General features: G+C 44.1%; 1 protein-coding gene and 1 long non-coding RNA gene across 7 annotated transcripts in view; one reads left to right on the top strand and one right to left on the bottom strand.

The window, feature by feature from the left end:
- GCC1 (GRIP and coiled-coil domain containing 1) overlaps positions 1 to 16,760 on the bottom strand; it is a 49,822-nt gene extending 33,062 nt beyond the window's left edge. For 2 of the 6 annotated variants that reach the window (XM_069229414.1, XM_069229415.1), the window contains exon 1: positions 16,506 to 16,760. The gene's annotated coding sequence lies outside the window, so the exon portion shown is untranslated. Of the gene's footprint in view, positions 1 to 16,161; positions 16,409 to 16,505 lie in introns of those variants that run through there. The other 4 variants (XM_069229413.1, XM_069229412.1, XM_069229411.1 and 1 more) reach the window with 3 other exon arrangements.
- Positions 773 to 11,668, top strand: LOC138288142 (uncharacterized). The gene is made up of 2 exons (XR_011202351.1): positions 773 to 1,761; positions 7,795 to 11,668. It is a non-coding gene; the product is annotated as an uncharacterized lncRNA (long non-coding RNA).
- Positions 16,761 to 16,763: the final 3 nt, after the last annotated feature.

Here is a 16,763-nt window from a genome sequence, read left to right as displayed (position 1 = left end):
GGGCATGAGTAAACCTGAAACCGGAGCTGGCTTCTCTTATCTGGATGGGTGCACCAAGTAAGTCCCACGCACTACATAAGACTACTTACCCTCCACGTAGCAGCTTCTAGGCAAGTGGTAGTGATGGCAGGATAATTTTTTTTAATCAATAGTGACCTTTTGGCACTGGTCTGCTGGATTATTCCTTCCTGAGCACTACCAGTAGATTAGATGGCTGGTGTGTGTTGCGGTGGAGGTGGCAGTCTTTGTAATGCAGAGGGGACCATTTTGTTAGAGCCTGCCCTTTGTCTATCAGGTAGAGGTGATAATCCCAAAAAGCAGCTGGCTGCCATGTCCAAGATCTTGACTTCTGATTTTGTTCCTGTTTTGGGAGCTCCACGTGGATGCACCCCACATAACTCCTTACTGTGGGACGTTCACCTGGGAACAGAGTCTGTGTCGGTTCTGCTGTACAGGGATACACTATTTGAGCAAACTGAAATAGAATAGTCACAGATGAATCAATATTCCCTCTCTGGAAACTATTATAGTGGGACTGAAACCTTGCACTCTGCAGAAGGTCGGGAACTCTTGTGATCCACGGCTAGTTTTGCACACAGACAGTCTTCCCAGAAGTAAGGGGACATTACTTGGATGTCTGTATTTACTGCTGGAGCAGAGCTGTGGATCTACCTTGGGACCAAATCTGGCCTGCAGAAACAGGAGAGTGGAGCACACCCCTGCAGGAGGTAGATTGTTTAGAGAAGCGGCACAGCAATGGTGATCAGGTTGAGGTCACTGCCCAAGACTGTGAAATGGCAACAGGGATTTTGCAGGAACCGACTTGAGTGATGGATATGGTCTTCCTGCAGCTCCCTAATGTTAGAATTCATTTTGAATTGCTTCGTTTCTTTTACACGTGTAAGTTTGAGCTTTTGTTGTCTCTGAACGCACTGTCTATCACATATGTTATCTTATGTATATTTGTTTAGGTAAAATAAGCCTGGTTCCACGCCATAGGCTTGCAGCTGGTTTCTTTCCCTAACTGGGGCACTGTATTCATTATAATTGTGTGTTCAAATAACTAACTGACCTCGGCTGTGGTATTTTGGGGAGGGAAAGGCTGATATCTATACCTTTGAACCACGTAATCCTTTGAAGGGTCTCAAGAATGTGGGGAGTCAGGCAGCTGCAGAAGGGAGGCAAGGACAAGGCTGGGAATGGAACCAGTGTGTGGAAACTGATTAACTCCTTAAAATATCTGTATGACGTATATCATTAGTTACACATTTTATGTATCCTTTGATGTATGAGTATAAATATCACTGTTAAACGCTTTATGTCAGCACACTTTACTTCGGGCCTGGGATGCCAGTGGTAAACCTGTCCTCTTTGCTGCAGCAAAAATAAACAGACCTTTGGTCATTGATTTTTCACTCCGGCTCTCCGTGTCAAAACTCCTTTGTAAATGCATTTGTAAGTATCTGCAAATATGTGCATTTGACAATTTGGCGCCCGAACAGGGACCTTCCAGTGGATATCTTCAGTAGCTCTGTCACGAGACGTGCTGCCAGTGGGGGGACGCCGTTCCGGAGGTGTAGATTCCAGGGGCCCCTGCACAAAGACTTAGTTTCAGAAGCAGCTGCATCTTATCCACCGGGCAGGTTTCCCCCCGCTTTCTCATGATGTCCCAGCGAAGTCCCTGAAACATCGGTGTTTATCTTGACGGATTAGTCTGACACGGGCGGCCGGAGAGAAATCCAGGAAAAAGCAGATAGTCAGGTAAGACTGTTCCTCGCTGGCTATTTGTCTGCTTTAACTTGCATTTGAGAGAATAATTGTTTTTGGATAACTTATCATTTTTGGGAATGATTAGTTCTTGGTAAATTTGCATTTGTACAAGGTACCATTTGACAATTTGTATTACATGTGTTTTTCTTGTTTGAGTAATTTGCCCAGGCCTGGAGCAATTTGTAAGTTGGTAAATATTTGAAAAAAGGGTTTTTTTTCTTCTTCGGTGCACATTTGAAAAAGGTTTTCTTTGGTGCACATTTGAACAAGGGTTTCTTTGGTGCATGTTGCATTTTGAAATTTGATGTGTGTGTTGCCTTTTGAAAATTTAAAAAGTTAGATATGGGAAATAAGAAATGTTGGCAAGGGTTATGTCTTTGTTTTCGCCGAAATCATGTGCCACGTTTAGATAAAAGGCAACCGATCCCAAAAGAGGGAACACCAGGGTGGGACATGTTAAAGGATTATGGTTTAGAGAACAATTTGTATAATAGTATATGGCGCAGATATACTAGACATTGTCCTGACCTCCAGTGGCCAGAGGATGGATCTTTTGATTTAAAGAAACTAACCTACCTACAGGAATGTTTGTTTCATAAAAAGGCTAGACAACATATGTTTGAGGTGTACAGAAAATGGGAAATGGAAGCCAATAAAAGAAAAATTAAATCAGATAAACTGATAGAGAGGGAAAATAGGAGAACCATCATGCAAAAGGCCGCCCTTTATCACCAGTCCCAAACCCAGAAAGGGATTGAATCTGAAGATAGAGTCCATAGGGCTCAGGTGGAGGGAAGTTATGTATCAAAGCCAACAGAAACCAAACATGCATTAGAGGAAGATGAGGTAATGCTACAGCTATTAGATAATAGCCCTACTGCACCTCCACCTTACACACCCCCTGCAGTAGCCCAACCTAACATGGGGGCACCGCAACAGCAGCAAGGGCAAGGACACAATTTGGGAAATCCAGGTGCACCACTACAGCAGCATGTGCCACAACCACCACAGCCTCTAGCCCAAGCTACCCCAATAGCCCAAGTCCTAATCCCTCCACCACCTGCCCCATCACAACCAGCCAGCACTGCAAGGTTACAACTAATGTCCCCTGCCCCTAATACCCCAAATGGACAACGCCGACAGTGCACAGCCTTACACTCACTTTCACCCATATGGGGCACACCTATTAAGTCGATTTCGCCCCCTAGTACCCGCTCCACTATTGGGGATTGGGAAAAACGGGTTATCAAGGATCAGTCAGATAACTGGATGTCACATCTTATTTACACCCACACCGATATTATGGACACAATACAACAGATGTCACATTTTGGACAGCAATTAGCACTGCTGTATATGATTGAAAAATTGGAGAGGGATTGGAAGTCTTGTATTACAGATTCTACCCCTCTCCCTTATGAACAAGAATTAAACCAATTATGGCGGGACAGTAGGGCTTGTATTCTTGATAGTAACAGCATAAATGAGGGAGTACGCATTTGTGTCATAGCCAGGGAAGATGTTCTAAATAGATATGACAAGGGGTACCCAATGAGGGAAGTGCACCCTGATATGCCCACTGCAGCTGCAGTCGCAGCAGCAGCTGCCGCCGGACAACCAGCTCCCGTGCCGGTGGCCCAATTTGTTCATATACCATGGAAAAGGGAGGAGGTAATGGCTATAAAGAAAGACTTGCCAGACCCTCGAAAGAATCCAGCTGGATTCTATCGGGACCTTAGAACTGCCATTTCCACCACAACCATGACACTCAAAGACATTGACTATTTTTTTGGTGTTTTATTGGGTCCTGAAGTTTGGCATAAAATTAGAAGAGTAGATGATGCACCTACTTTGGGAAATACATGGGGGGGTTTAGAAGCACGTGAAGCACAAAGGGCACCAGGAACCCTGCCGCATCAGGATATTTTAGATTTACCTAATCGGATATTGACTAAGTTAGAAACTGTTATACCTCTTCAGACTGTGGATTGGGGAAAGCTTGCCACTTATAAACAGAAAATAGGTGAAGATGTCCCAGATTATTTTACTCGAATTGAACAAGCTTTCATAGATTTTAGCGGTCAAGACCTCGCCACCGTAACAGGTGTCACACTATTTGTAGAACGCTTTGTTAATGGCCTTCTACCTGAAATATCACAAAAATTAAAAGCAACAGAGAGTTCGTGGATGACGAAGGGACAGGCAGAGATTTTGCAGATGGCGCAATACTATGAGAGCAGGTACAAGGAAGAATTAGAAAAGAATGAGAAGTCAGTAAAAGAATTGAAGAAAAAGGTATTATTACAGCAGGCATACCCTCAGCGGGATACAACCCCTCAGCAAAGGGGTGGCCCACCAAGGGGACGGGGAAGGGGTCGAGGCCGAGGTGCATCTGCACCACCCCAAGACCGCCGATTAAATATCAACCAATGTGCCTACTGTAAGCAGGATGGACATTGGCGTGATACTTGCCCATTACTGGAAGGAAGACAAAGTATGTCACTTCATAGAGGGAACGCGGCAGGTAATGCACGAGGACGAGGAAGAGGTAGAACTGATCAGAATTCGCAGAATGAGAATCAGGTCCCGCGTAACACTAATATTTTTGACAATGCATTTGAACGACAATATTATGCTGATGATTTCTTTTCTGAATCCTACAATTATTAGGACAGCCACAGACAGGGCCAGGGGCGAGTAAGTATTCCTGTAGATCAAAATGGTCCCTACATTGATGTAAAAATCGAAGGAGAGGGCCATAAGTTTCTTCTAGATACTGGTGCCACCAGAACATCTATTGCACATTCTGCAGTCCCCGGGGCTCCCCTGTCTGGGCTTCATACCACATCAATTGGGATTTCTGGAATCCCCGTGGTGAGCCCCATCTCAACACCTATGAGAGTAACTGTAGGCCCATTTACAGTACACACGCCACTCTCTTTAACATCAGGTTGCAATGAAAACTTGTTTGCATTAGATTTGTTAAAGAAATTAAATGCAGTTATTCACTGTTCAATGGATGGTGTCTATGTAACTATGGATAGTGTTTCCCCAACTCGGTGCATGTTCTCACAGGAATACGACTTACCCCCAGAGCTACAGGAAATAGACCCTCGCTTATGGGCCAAAGGCAAGAATGATGTAGGCATTATGGATATCGACCCTATTGTAATAAAAATCAAACCAGGTGCCCGGTTACCTCGTGTTCCTCAATACAAATTACCTAAATCAAGCGAAAAAGGGCTCAAGGCAGTCATATCTGATCTTGTGCATGCAGGTGTCATAAAGGAAATAGTGAGCAGCCCATGTAACAGTCCAATCCTTCCTGTTGTAAAGAAACGAAATGATGCTAATAGATTAGATGGTGAGCAATCATTTACTGATAACACAGTATATCGATTAGTTATTGATCTCCGAGAAATTAATAAAATAGTAATTCCCCAGTTTCCCGTGGTCCCAGACATGAATAGTCTTTTCACCATGATCCCACCCTCTGCGTGTTTTTTCACCGTAATCGATTTGAAGAATGCGTTCTTTAGCATTCCAATTGCCGAAGAATCTCAATATTTGTTTAGCTTTGCGATTTTTGGTAGATCATTCGCGATGACAAGAATTCCACAGGGCTTTGTTGAGTCCCCGAGCATATATAGTCAATGTCTTAAACGTCAATTAGACCAATTCAATCCACCTACAGGCTCTGCATTGTTGCAGTACATTGATGATATTTTAATTGCCTCAGATTCCATGACACAATGTAAGACTGATACTGTTGCATTATTACATCATTTAGCACCTCTGGGCCATAAGGTGTCCCTTCCAAAATTGCAGTATTGTAGAGAGGAGGTCACCTATCTAGGACACCTCCTCTCTAAGGAGGGAAGGAGATTACATCCAGACAGAATTAAATTGGTTCATACAATGACTGCACCACGCACCCCTTCTGAAGTCCGAGCATTTTGGGGATTTACATCTTTTTGCAGACAGTGGATTCCAAATTTTTCACTTATAGCAAAACCATTGACTGCTCTGACACTTTCAGATGTGCCCTCTCCTGTACCTTGGACTGACAAATGTGAGGAGGCTTTTCAAGAATTAAAAAAGGCGATGTGCTCTGCTCCTGTATTGGGTAATCCGGATTACAGCAAACCATTTGTTTTATTTGTGCATGAAAAGCATGGCTGTACATTGTCTGTTTTGACACAGGACCAAGGTGGGAGACAACGCCCTTGTGCATACTTCTCTTCCACCTTGGACACTGTGGCGCAAGCTTTGCCTACTTGTCTTAGAGGAGTGGCTTCTGCAGCAGCTGCGGTGAAACAAAGTGAAGGGTTTGTTGGTGGCAATCCGCTCACTGTGATGGTTCCTCATGCCGTTGATATTTTGTTAAACAAGACACAGACGCAGCACCTCACCAGTGCTCGTCTAACGGGTTACGAATTAACATTGTTCAGTCCAAATATTACTTTGAAGCGGTGCAATGTCTTGAACCCAGCTACGTTACTACCCCTCCCTCAGGACAATGTGGAATTTGATCATAATTGCATTTTTGCCACTGAGGAAGAAACTAAGGGACGGGTAGACTTGACAGACACTCCCCTATCTGACCCACAGGGAGAGCTGTTTGTAGATGGGTCTTGCTTCAAGTTACCAGATGGTACGACCACTGCAGCCTATGCCGTCACCACAGTCAAAACAGTGGTTGAATCTCATAGAATCCCGCAAAATTCGGCACAGGCTGCAGAATTAATTGCCCTCACCAGAGCTTGTGAAATAAGTGAACATCTTAGTGTTAACATCTACACTGATAGCCAATATGCGTTTGGAGTAGCTCATAATTTTGGGCGACTCTGGGCGAATAGAGGCTTTATCACGTCACATGGCACTACCATCCAGCATGGCAACTTGATTGTGACACTTTTGACTGCTCTCAGCCTGCCCCGTCAGGTCGCAATCATTAAGTGTAGTGCCCACAAAAAAATTACTGATGATATAGGACGAGGAAATGCTTTTGCAGATGCTACAGCGAAAGCAACAGCACGAGCACCATTTGACAATGCATATGTTGAGAGTAGCATCAAGGGAGAGCCCCAGTACGAAGTATTAGAAAATACCATGCAGTGTGTGAGAGATATTCAAGCAGAAGCAACAGCAGAGGAAAGGGAACAGTGGGAGAAGAACGGTAGACTAGACAGTGAGGGTTGTTACACAGATGACACAGACAGAAGAAGATGGATGTTACCTAATTGCTATGTACACGCTATGGTTACTATGGCCCACAGTCCTGCACACATCAGTGCCCAAGGCATCAAGACAACTTTGGACCATGTTTGGAGTAATCCTCTGATATCCAAAGCTGCTAATAACCTGGTTAAAAGTTGTATGGTGTGTGCAGTGCACAATGCAGGAAAAGGGACCCCTACGCCCCCTGGCCACTTTGCCCCTCCTGATCTCCCTTTTGAAGCTATACAGATGGATTTTATCCACATGGAACCGTGTAACAAACTGAAATACGTGTTAGTGGTAGTATGCATGTTTTCAAAATGGATAGAGGCCTACCCATTAAAAGACAATGGTGCCCTCTCTACCGCCAAAATATTACTAAAAGAATATTTTCCTAGATACGCCTTGCCACGATTAGTCTGGAGTGACAATGGCAGTCATTTTTCTAATGAGGTAATGGAGAAGGTCTGTACCGCCCTTAACATCAAACATCGATTTCATGCTGCAAATCACCCACAATCAGCGGGCCTTGTAGAAAGGTATAATTACACCTTGAAGAGCAAAATAGCTAAGATTTGTGCTGAGACCAACTTAAAATGGCCAGATGCTTTGCCCCTAGCATTAATGTCCATCAGGATGACTGCCAGTAGCAAGTCACGATTATCCCCCTATGAAGTTGTCATGGGGAGGCCAGCCAATATCTGGGGGGTACCACGACCAAAGAAGCTTTCTGAAGTGCAATATCCTTTGTTTGTAGATTACTGTAAACAATTGACTAAAGATTTGCGTTTGATCCACCAACAGGTCAAGGCCAGCCTACCGACTCCTCTTGAAGGCCCTGGTCACCCTTTTAAGCCAGGGGATTGGCTTATGACAAAGAATTTTCAAAGAACCAACAGTCTTCAGCCCAGGTGGCGGGGGCCAGCCCAGGTACTGCTTGCAACACAGACAGCGGTGAAAGTGGAAGGAAGGAAAAACTGGATACATGCTAGCCACTGTAAGCGTGCACCAATTCCACTACAGAGTACTCTAACAGCAGAATTACCATTGTCTCCTGATTACAGCGAAGTAGGGAGACAGGAAACACCTCCACAGGTTTCAAGTGCTACTTCTGCTCCTGAGGTGACACAGCAGCCCAGTGACGAAGAGTTGCTGTTTGAAGATCAACAAACTCATCGATACAACCTGCGTCCTCGCCCATCCAAATGAACAGAATTTTGAAGGTGCGTAAGGTGGTGACCCCTACGAAAAGCTACATTTACATCACCCTGATAGCTCCTAGCTTGGAATTGCAAACTGAGGTCTCTTCTGAATGGCCAAGGAATCCTTTGCTCAGCAGAATACGGCACGCCTGCCTTCGTGAAATACAGTTCCCCGCTTTCACCGCCACCGGCATTTCCGATGCCATTGATGTACCAGCATTAAAACGAGCTATCCTCACTGTTGTTACGCACACTTTGGGCGACGAGGTTGTAAATGACTGTGATGACTAAAATTCCAGCATGAACACAGGTGACTAGCCTGTGCAACGACACCAGAACATTGGTCAGAACAATTGTCTCAACGAGAACACAAGTATAGTGGGATGCAGCTTGTGCAACGCTATTCAAGCAGTGGGTAAATGGAGTTAACAGTTCTGTGACTGGCGAGAAAGGAAAAAAACCAAGTACCAGTTCTACGGAAGCGGCCAGCCATTAGGGTTGGTGCGGTTTGTAGTCCCAGCGGTAAAAAAAGGTGCCCTTTTTCTGTTTAATACCCAAGCACATCACTGATCTGGTTGAAAATTGCTGGCCTCCGACCTCATTTTGCTGAGACACTGAAAGAAACTGACAAACTATACTGAAGACTAACTTTGAAGTATTGCGACTTACTCACTGGGAGTTGAGACTCACCAGGAGTTAAAACTTGAAAAGGAGAAGCTAAGGGACCTAGGATCAAGCCAACCTCTATTGTCCTGTATTTGAAAAAAAAAAAAAAAAACTTGTTCATGGACCAACCAGTGCAGCCTAACTGCTAGAGTGGAAAGCACGGCGGTGCTGAACCCTAGTGGGTGTGAACATTGAAGGAAAAATTCACTTATCTGTATCTATACGTATATGATTATTAGTATAGTGATATCAATATTTTGCATTTACATATTTGGTAATTGTGTGAGTATATTTTTGAACACGCGTAGGCGGTTGAGACGAGTAAAACGGTATCATAGAAAAGTTGTAGGACCAAGGAGAAGAGCACAATAAAATTATGAAAATATATCCATTTGGCAGGACAAATATCCCTCTAGAGAATAGGGAAGAGTGGCCTTATAACTATTTCTACAAAACCATAATGAAGTACCTAGTGACCCTTATGTTAATATGTATAATGTCCAGTGGTGTTGCATCATTGTTGCAAAATCCTACCTTACATCCATTGATAAAGGTTCATGGAAAATTAGCGGAGACATTAAGTCTCACTGACTGTTGGATTTGCCGGCACTTGTCTAGACACCCCGAGGATCCTATAGGCCTTTATGAAGTACCAGTATCACCAAGCGAATATGAAAGAGGGGAAGTGTGTCTTGTACCAAATACCACTTGGAGATGTGACCAACAAGAATATCAATGGTACCCTAGGTGTGCGGTGCTCCCTAATACCCAGGCAGAATACAAGCTCTCCCCGATGCCTGGAGAGAATGCCACACTTAAAATGTTTCCCATATGTTTTGGTACCTATTTTTTATGGGCAAAACCCAGAGGCAAAATACATGGGAAAGATCCCTCCTGAACAGTGTGTTTACACTTTGTTATTTGATATAAAAACAGGGAATTGGGATCTTGAAGGAGAGGAGAAAATAGACAGAAATTGGACAGCGTTAATTAATGGGACTCATCAAAATTACACTGTGAATTATTGGAACCTGACTGTGGGAGAAAATGAGATTCTAGTAGATCCAGAAGGATTGTTATATGATCCCTCCAGAGAACAAGATAGAAATGGGAAAAATTCACCTGTAATATTGTCCCGGGTTTTCCTTGGCCCCCTCTGGACGGCTAGATGTTCATATGTTGCACCCTGGGCAAATGTATCATTGCTAAATACAATCTGGGAAGATTACAAATATTGCAATAATTCTGAGCATGACACCCCAGAGGGTGTAGGATTGCCTCGAATAAAATACAGCATTATAAATTCACAAATCCAGGGAGGCATGTACTTCGTATGTGGAAGAACTGCATATAAAGTACTGCCTCTAAACTGGGAAGGGATATGTTCACTGGCATATTTGGCACCCAACATTACTGTGATATCAAATATATCATCTTCCCAGCCCCTTAACATGGGGAGTTTTGCACATAGGTACAAACGAGGGACACCCATACTGGAGGAGCGAAAGAACTGGGTATTTCAAGTATTACATGTTCTTATTCCCGGATTTGGAATTTTCGATTTACAACTGGCAATGATGAATATGTCAGCTGAATTAGCCATTGCATTTAATGCCACCAGAGAGGCCATAGGAAGTATACAGGTAGAGATAAACTCTGCAGCCCAATTGGCGATACAAAATCGGCTTGCCCTAGACTTGATTACAGTACAACAAGGAGGAGTATGTGTTTTAATCCAACATCAGTACCAGCAAAAGTGCTGTTATTTTGTCAACAAGTCATCAGAGATAGAATTGGATATTGGGAAAATAAAAGAAGCAGTACAGGTATTTGAAAAGGGGGGCCAATATGAAGGAGGCGATTGGAGTTTATCATGGTTATGGTCTTGGTTTGGGGGGTGGGGCTGGTTGTTTAAAGACATACTTTTTATAATAATAGCTATTGTATTAAGTTGTTTATTAGTGCAGTGCTTACCTGCTCTCTGTTCCTGTTTAAAATTGTGTAAACTTCCGCCAGTGAAAATACTAGAAACCAATCGAGCTATGATGCAGAGAGAAGAGATAAATTCCCTAATGGCTATTGACCCCACTGTCCTCACTACAGATACTGGTTGCTCATACCCATCGGTTGTTTATGTCCCCATGAATGCAAATTTCAATGAAGTGGGAGTAAAATTCAACATATATGAGGAAATTTAGAACTATTCAAAACGTTTATTATGTTCAGAAGAAAAAAAAACTCAAAAAGGGTCGATTGTTAGAATTCATTTTGAATTGCTTCGTTTCTTTTACACGTGTAAGTTTGAGCTTTTGTTGTCTCTGAACGCACTGTCTATCACATATGTTATCTTATGTATATTTGTTTAGGTAAAATAAGCCTGGTTCCACGCCATAGGCTTGCAGCTGGTTTCTTTCCCTAACTGGGGCACTGTATTCATTATAATTGTGTGTTCAAATAACTAACTGACCTCGGCTGTGGTATTTTGGGGAGGGAAAGGCTGATATCTATACCTTTGAACCACGTAATCCTTTGAAGGGTCTCAAGAATGTGGGGAGTCAGGCAGCTGCAGAAGGGAGGCAAGGACAAGGCTGGGAATGGAACCAGTGTGTGGAAACTGATTAACTCCTTAAAATATCTGTATGACGTATATCATTAGTTACACATTTTATGTATCCTTTGATGTATGAGTATAAATATCACTGTTAAACGCTTTATGTCAGCACACTTTACTTCGGGCCTGGGATGCCAGTGGTAAACCTGTCCTCTTTGCTGCAGCAAAAATAAACAGACCTTTGGTCATTGATTTTTCACTCCGGCTCTCCGTGTCAAAACTCCTTTGTAAATGCATTTGTAAGTATCTGCAAATATGTGCATTTGACACTAATGACAATTGGCTTTCTGCACTGAAGAGATGCAAGATAGCGTGATTGCTGGCTATGGTTGTCTTAAATAGGGGGACATTGCAGGGGCTGACTTGAGTGCTAGAGTGTTGGGACAAGAATGTCCCCTGCATGGAAAAAGGGCATGTCCCAAGGCCCAGAGTGACTGACTGCATGTAATTATTTTTGGCCTAGGCTATCATGTGCACAGAGGTCTAGGCCTGTCCCTGACTAAAAGATATCCGGGACTTCTCCTGTGACCTGGAGGGGCGCATCAAGCATGCTCTCATTTGAGAAAGAGTACTACTGTCCCTGTCATCGGGTTTAGTATATAACGTGGTAGTGCCAGCATGCAGTGTTTTAGGAATAAGTAGGGTAAACTAGATATTTTTATCTGGATCATTTGAGTGATGGTCTACTGGCCTGCACGTGTTAAGTTCACCTTCTATGTGTTTCCCCTGTCCCTTGCACTATTATCCCAAGGGAGTGTTTAGGATGCTGGAGTATGTGGGCAACTGTGGTACGGGCTTGGTGTGTGAGTGAGCCAGACTAATGGAAACCAATGGGACCCCCTTTAGATGCTCCTGGCCTTGCATAAGAAAGACTGCAAGGACTGTGCTCCCAGACAGATGAAGTATATTGCTCACATTCATGTAGCTGGAGGGAGGAGACAGAGCCACTCAAGGGAGGTCGTAGAGACCTTTTTTTTTGTTTTAGATATTCTATATGGCCTTTTGGTTAGCAAAGAGCTGTTGATTACTTTTCCTGGGCACTGACGTGGTGGATGCTAGGGAGAGGGGCGGAACTGCAAAAAGGTAAGGAAGCATGTAGTTGAGGCCTTCCCTTTTGTCATTCCCTGATTACACCTTCTGTTGGGCTAATGACAGCAAGATTCAGAAACATTGATCCTCTTTGTACTTCTGTCGTAGGTGTCCCAGGAGTGAAATCAACCTTACTGTGTCTGGATAGCAACCTTGAAAGGACAATTGTGTGATAAACAACCTCACACTGGTTCTACAGTTTGAGATCTGTCTGCCAGATGTGTATAAATGTGTGATGTCAATTTCCACACTTTGTACCAATTCCATGTGCTCTGTGACCAAAGAATGGAGTGATAGGAAGAGTGCTCAGAGGGCTGCTGTCTGCCTGACAGACAGTTTCCCGGAGATGATGAGACATAACTGAAGCCTGGATCTGAAGCGGTTTACCTGTCCTGTAGTGTCTAGAAGCCTACCTGCTGAGAAAGGGAAGGTGCCTGCCCATCTAGCAGGAAGTGAGACTGCCAAGGAAGATATGAGGTACAGTGCACTTCCATTGATTTGGAGCCCCCCCCGAAGAAACTGACTGCTGGAGTGTGATCTGGGAGAACCTGGGTGTCAGAGAGACACCATAGAGTTTTCCAATGGTTGAGGTAGAAAATGCGACTTTGTGACAAACTGATTGCCAGAGCTTGGACAAGGTTGTGACTGCAAGTTGGTAATCAGCCCGTGCAGGACTGAATTAGCTGAATCTGTGACCGATCCATGTGGGAGTGCATCTGCTGTATTAATGAACGGCCAGTTGGGGACTACATCTGCTGAATCTGTGACCAGTCCATGCGGGCTGCAACTATCCAAGTGTTGAAGGTCCTGTTGGGGGCTACAGCTGTTGCCCAGCAGGCTTTGGTATAGGATGCAAGTGCCATCTAATAGAACCCCGAGGGACCACACTTATAAATGATCTGGACAGAACTGTGAATCTGAGACTGATGATCTTCAGGCAACCGTAAAGATGAAGTCAAGTGGGCACATCGCCAAACATAACCCTGATCAAAGGATATCCACACAATTCTGCTGCTATTGCTAGTGTATGGGCATAGCTTCTAAGTATCAGGTGTCTTGAAAGCGACCCGGAGAGGACCAACTCATCCCGTGAACCAATATTACACTTAAAACTGAGCTCACATATGTGTTGGAATGACAGAACTGTACCTATGTTATATTTATGCTACTCCTGTTTACCCGTAAAGTGACTGAGGGGGACCTAGAATTGGGGAAGAGACATGGGGACAGAGAGGCAGTGGGCTGGGCAAAGCACCTGCCAATGTAGCATTTAGAGACATTTACTTGTTTTGATTATTCTAGTGTGCAGTACGAGATATAACTGTGAGAGTAAGCTACTTTCTTACTTGCAAAGAGAAACACCAGGTTGGAAATTCACTTTATTAGGTCTGTTAATTCATTGCTGTGTTCCAAGCTCCAGCACCCCCACACTACCTACCTAAGAAAACCGAGACTGCTCACTCTTGCTACCCTGAAGTCAGAGTGAGCAGCCATGGTAACAAGGGGTCGCTGCTTACTCTGTTGTTCCCCTAAGCACCATCTGACAGAGCGTTTCACCTTGCATCCCAGAAATCTTATCTTGTGTGCTGCGCTCACAAAAAGCAAGAGGGTGTGCGTCTGTTGCCCATGAACATCCTCAATGGGTAGGACGTCTTCAGGATAAGATCCAAATCCTGGAGTGGGCCTCCATGTGCCCTGTTGCAGACTGATGTGCCACACTGACAAAGAAGAACTTGACTGCAGTCCACCTGTGCTGTGCTTGAGTGTTGGTAACTGGTACTGACACTATGTGTAACTTCTGAACTCCCAGACAAACGACATCACAAAGAACTTAAGGGTGGGCTCTTCACTGCTTGGGAGGGAGATTTTGCACTGGCCTTGTTAGTTCTTCTGGAGCATGTAGTTACTCACAGACCGTCTGCTCTATCTCGACCATCCCCAGCACCATTGGAAGGAAGGCAAGGCCACCCAATATTGCAGCACATCATGACAAGGACCTGCCTCAGTGTCGAACTGCCACAAGAGCAGGTACATCTGAACTGATTTGGACCTAATCTGACATGGGGACCTAGAATTGAGATTGTGGTATAATTGCTAGATAAACTGATCTCGAGTGCCGTGGGCACTGACCTACGACTCACAAGCACCGCCATTTGCTTGCCGTTTGTTTGTGTAATAAACTTTATTGCATTTTGCTTATGAGTAAAGCATTCAGTTAACACTTAACAATACATTACAAGTAATGCACAGGGCACATAAGCAAGACGGAGCAGCATGGGACACACATCTAGAAAGGAGACATTTTCATGCAATCCAAGAAAGTGTAAGGCTAGGTCAGCGGGCCCAACCACTTTCCCCAAATACGGTCGTGTTTCGAGGGGCATCCCTTGGCCTCTTACACAGGCTTCTCCTGTTGTGCACACCAGACCACACCACGACGTCACCTGCTTGCAGTTTTACTGTAAGCCTGCAACTCTGTTTTTGCTTTGTAAATTAAGATAGTGCATCTTCTTTTAGAATCTCATTAGAACTCTGTTACTTTCTTGATATCATTTTGGTTTAATACCGCATAGTGAATAATAAAGTACTTCTCTTTTGTATAAACACTGTCTTTGGAAAATCGTTATTTTTCTCTTTTAAGGAGCTGTTGAGTGTCAAGTCCCCACACCAGTTCCCCGAGAGGCCTTGGAACACTTCTAACCCCATCACCCTGAGAATTCGGTACTAAAAGTGTGTGCTTGGTGGTCCCGAAAGTTACAAAACAATTTAACTTTGCCTGCTTGATTAGTCGTCCGTATACAAATTGCAGAAGAAATGTTATACCATTCCTTTTTACAGTCTGCCCCTATAGGAGCTACTCGGCTCGTGGAAGATACACACGAAGAGCATTAAAACCCCTGAGATTAACCTTATGTAACATCCCCAGAATATCATATACCGACATCCAGTAGAGCTTCTGTCTGCACTAACAATGACGGTTTTAATTAGAATGGGGTTCCTAGTGACAGATATAGTGTAACGTTTCAGTAGCTGTGTAATGGAGGAAATAAATGTTCAAAGCTCTTGTGGAAGGCCACATTGATCAATACTATGACAAATTTTAAAGACCATCCTGAAGCGGTCTTTGGTGGTGTGTCACAAGGACTTTATAGGCAAGTGATTAAACACCTTGGAACAGTGAAATTGGAGAGTCCCTGAAAGAATTCAAAAGATATTACATGGGGCACCCACTGAACTGTTTGAAAAAAAAAAAAAAACAGCTGGTATACTGAAAGGTAGAACTGGAGTAGTTTCTTAGTGCGGTGTGCCCTATCTTCGCAAGCCCAACCTTCAGTCTCAGAAAAAATATGTTAAAACACACCTCATGCTGTCACTGCCACTCTCAACTTCCTTACACCATTGTGTTTATTATTTAACATCTGTATATCTCAACTGGACCAAGAGACATCTGTGGGCAGTCTGCATCGAAGATACAGAACCACGAATTACCGTACAAAACTGCAAAATCCTAAACAAGACAAAGCGGGAAGCGCAACCAGAAATTTTACAATGGAGCCGATAACCAAATAAAATAACAGTAAAGAGAACCGAGAAGTTGATGACCTTTCTGGAAGTATTATACCACACCATCGACTTTCTTCATTAACGGCCTCCCACCGCCGTTAACAGCCATTCTGTTCCCGGACCGCGCTCGCACAGACAGGAGTCGTTGCCGCCGAGCAAAACCTCGAACAGAGCCCACAATACTGTCACAATATCCCGAGCCCCACCCACACGCCACATCAATAGCTTGCTGTCTTTCGCGCAACTCTTTGGTTGGCTGGTGGCCATGCTCATCATATTTCATAATAGAGTGTTTCCGCTCCGCTTGCACAGCCAACTGGGAAATGTAGTTTCATACTTAAGGAAGCACTTGTCCCCTGCTGGGCGGGACTCAGTAAACTTACCAATAGTAATAAAGTAATCAACTCTCCAGCCCGTCAGTCCCTCGTGCACTCCCTCGCTAATAAAATCGAAACACTGAACGGATAGAAATGAGAGGTGGAGTAGATATACATAAATTAACAAAGCGCACAGGTCCGGCCTATAAAATGGCCTCCCCGTCACATCCTCGAAAGAGAGACAATGTCAGCCTGGTGGCAACGCTGTACCGCTGGTCTATCTGATCATGCATATAGCTGCAGCCATCTTGCAATGGCGCCATA

Source organism: Pleurodeles waltl, chromosome 4_1 (genome assembly GCF_031143425.1).
Source record: "Pleurodeles waltl isolate 20211129_DDA chromosome 4_1, aPleWal1.hap1.20221129, whole genome shotgun sequence".
Taxonomy (NCBI): domain Eukaryota; kingdom Metazoa; phylum Chordata; class Amphibia; order Caudata; family Salamandridae; genus Pleurodeles; species Pleurodeles waltl.
Note: the sequence above shows the minus strand (reverse complement) of the source record. Positions and strands in the feature narration are given on the sequence as shown.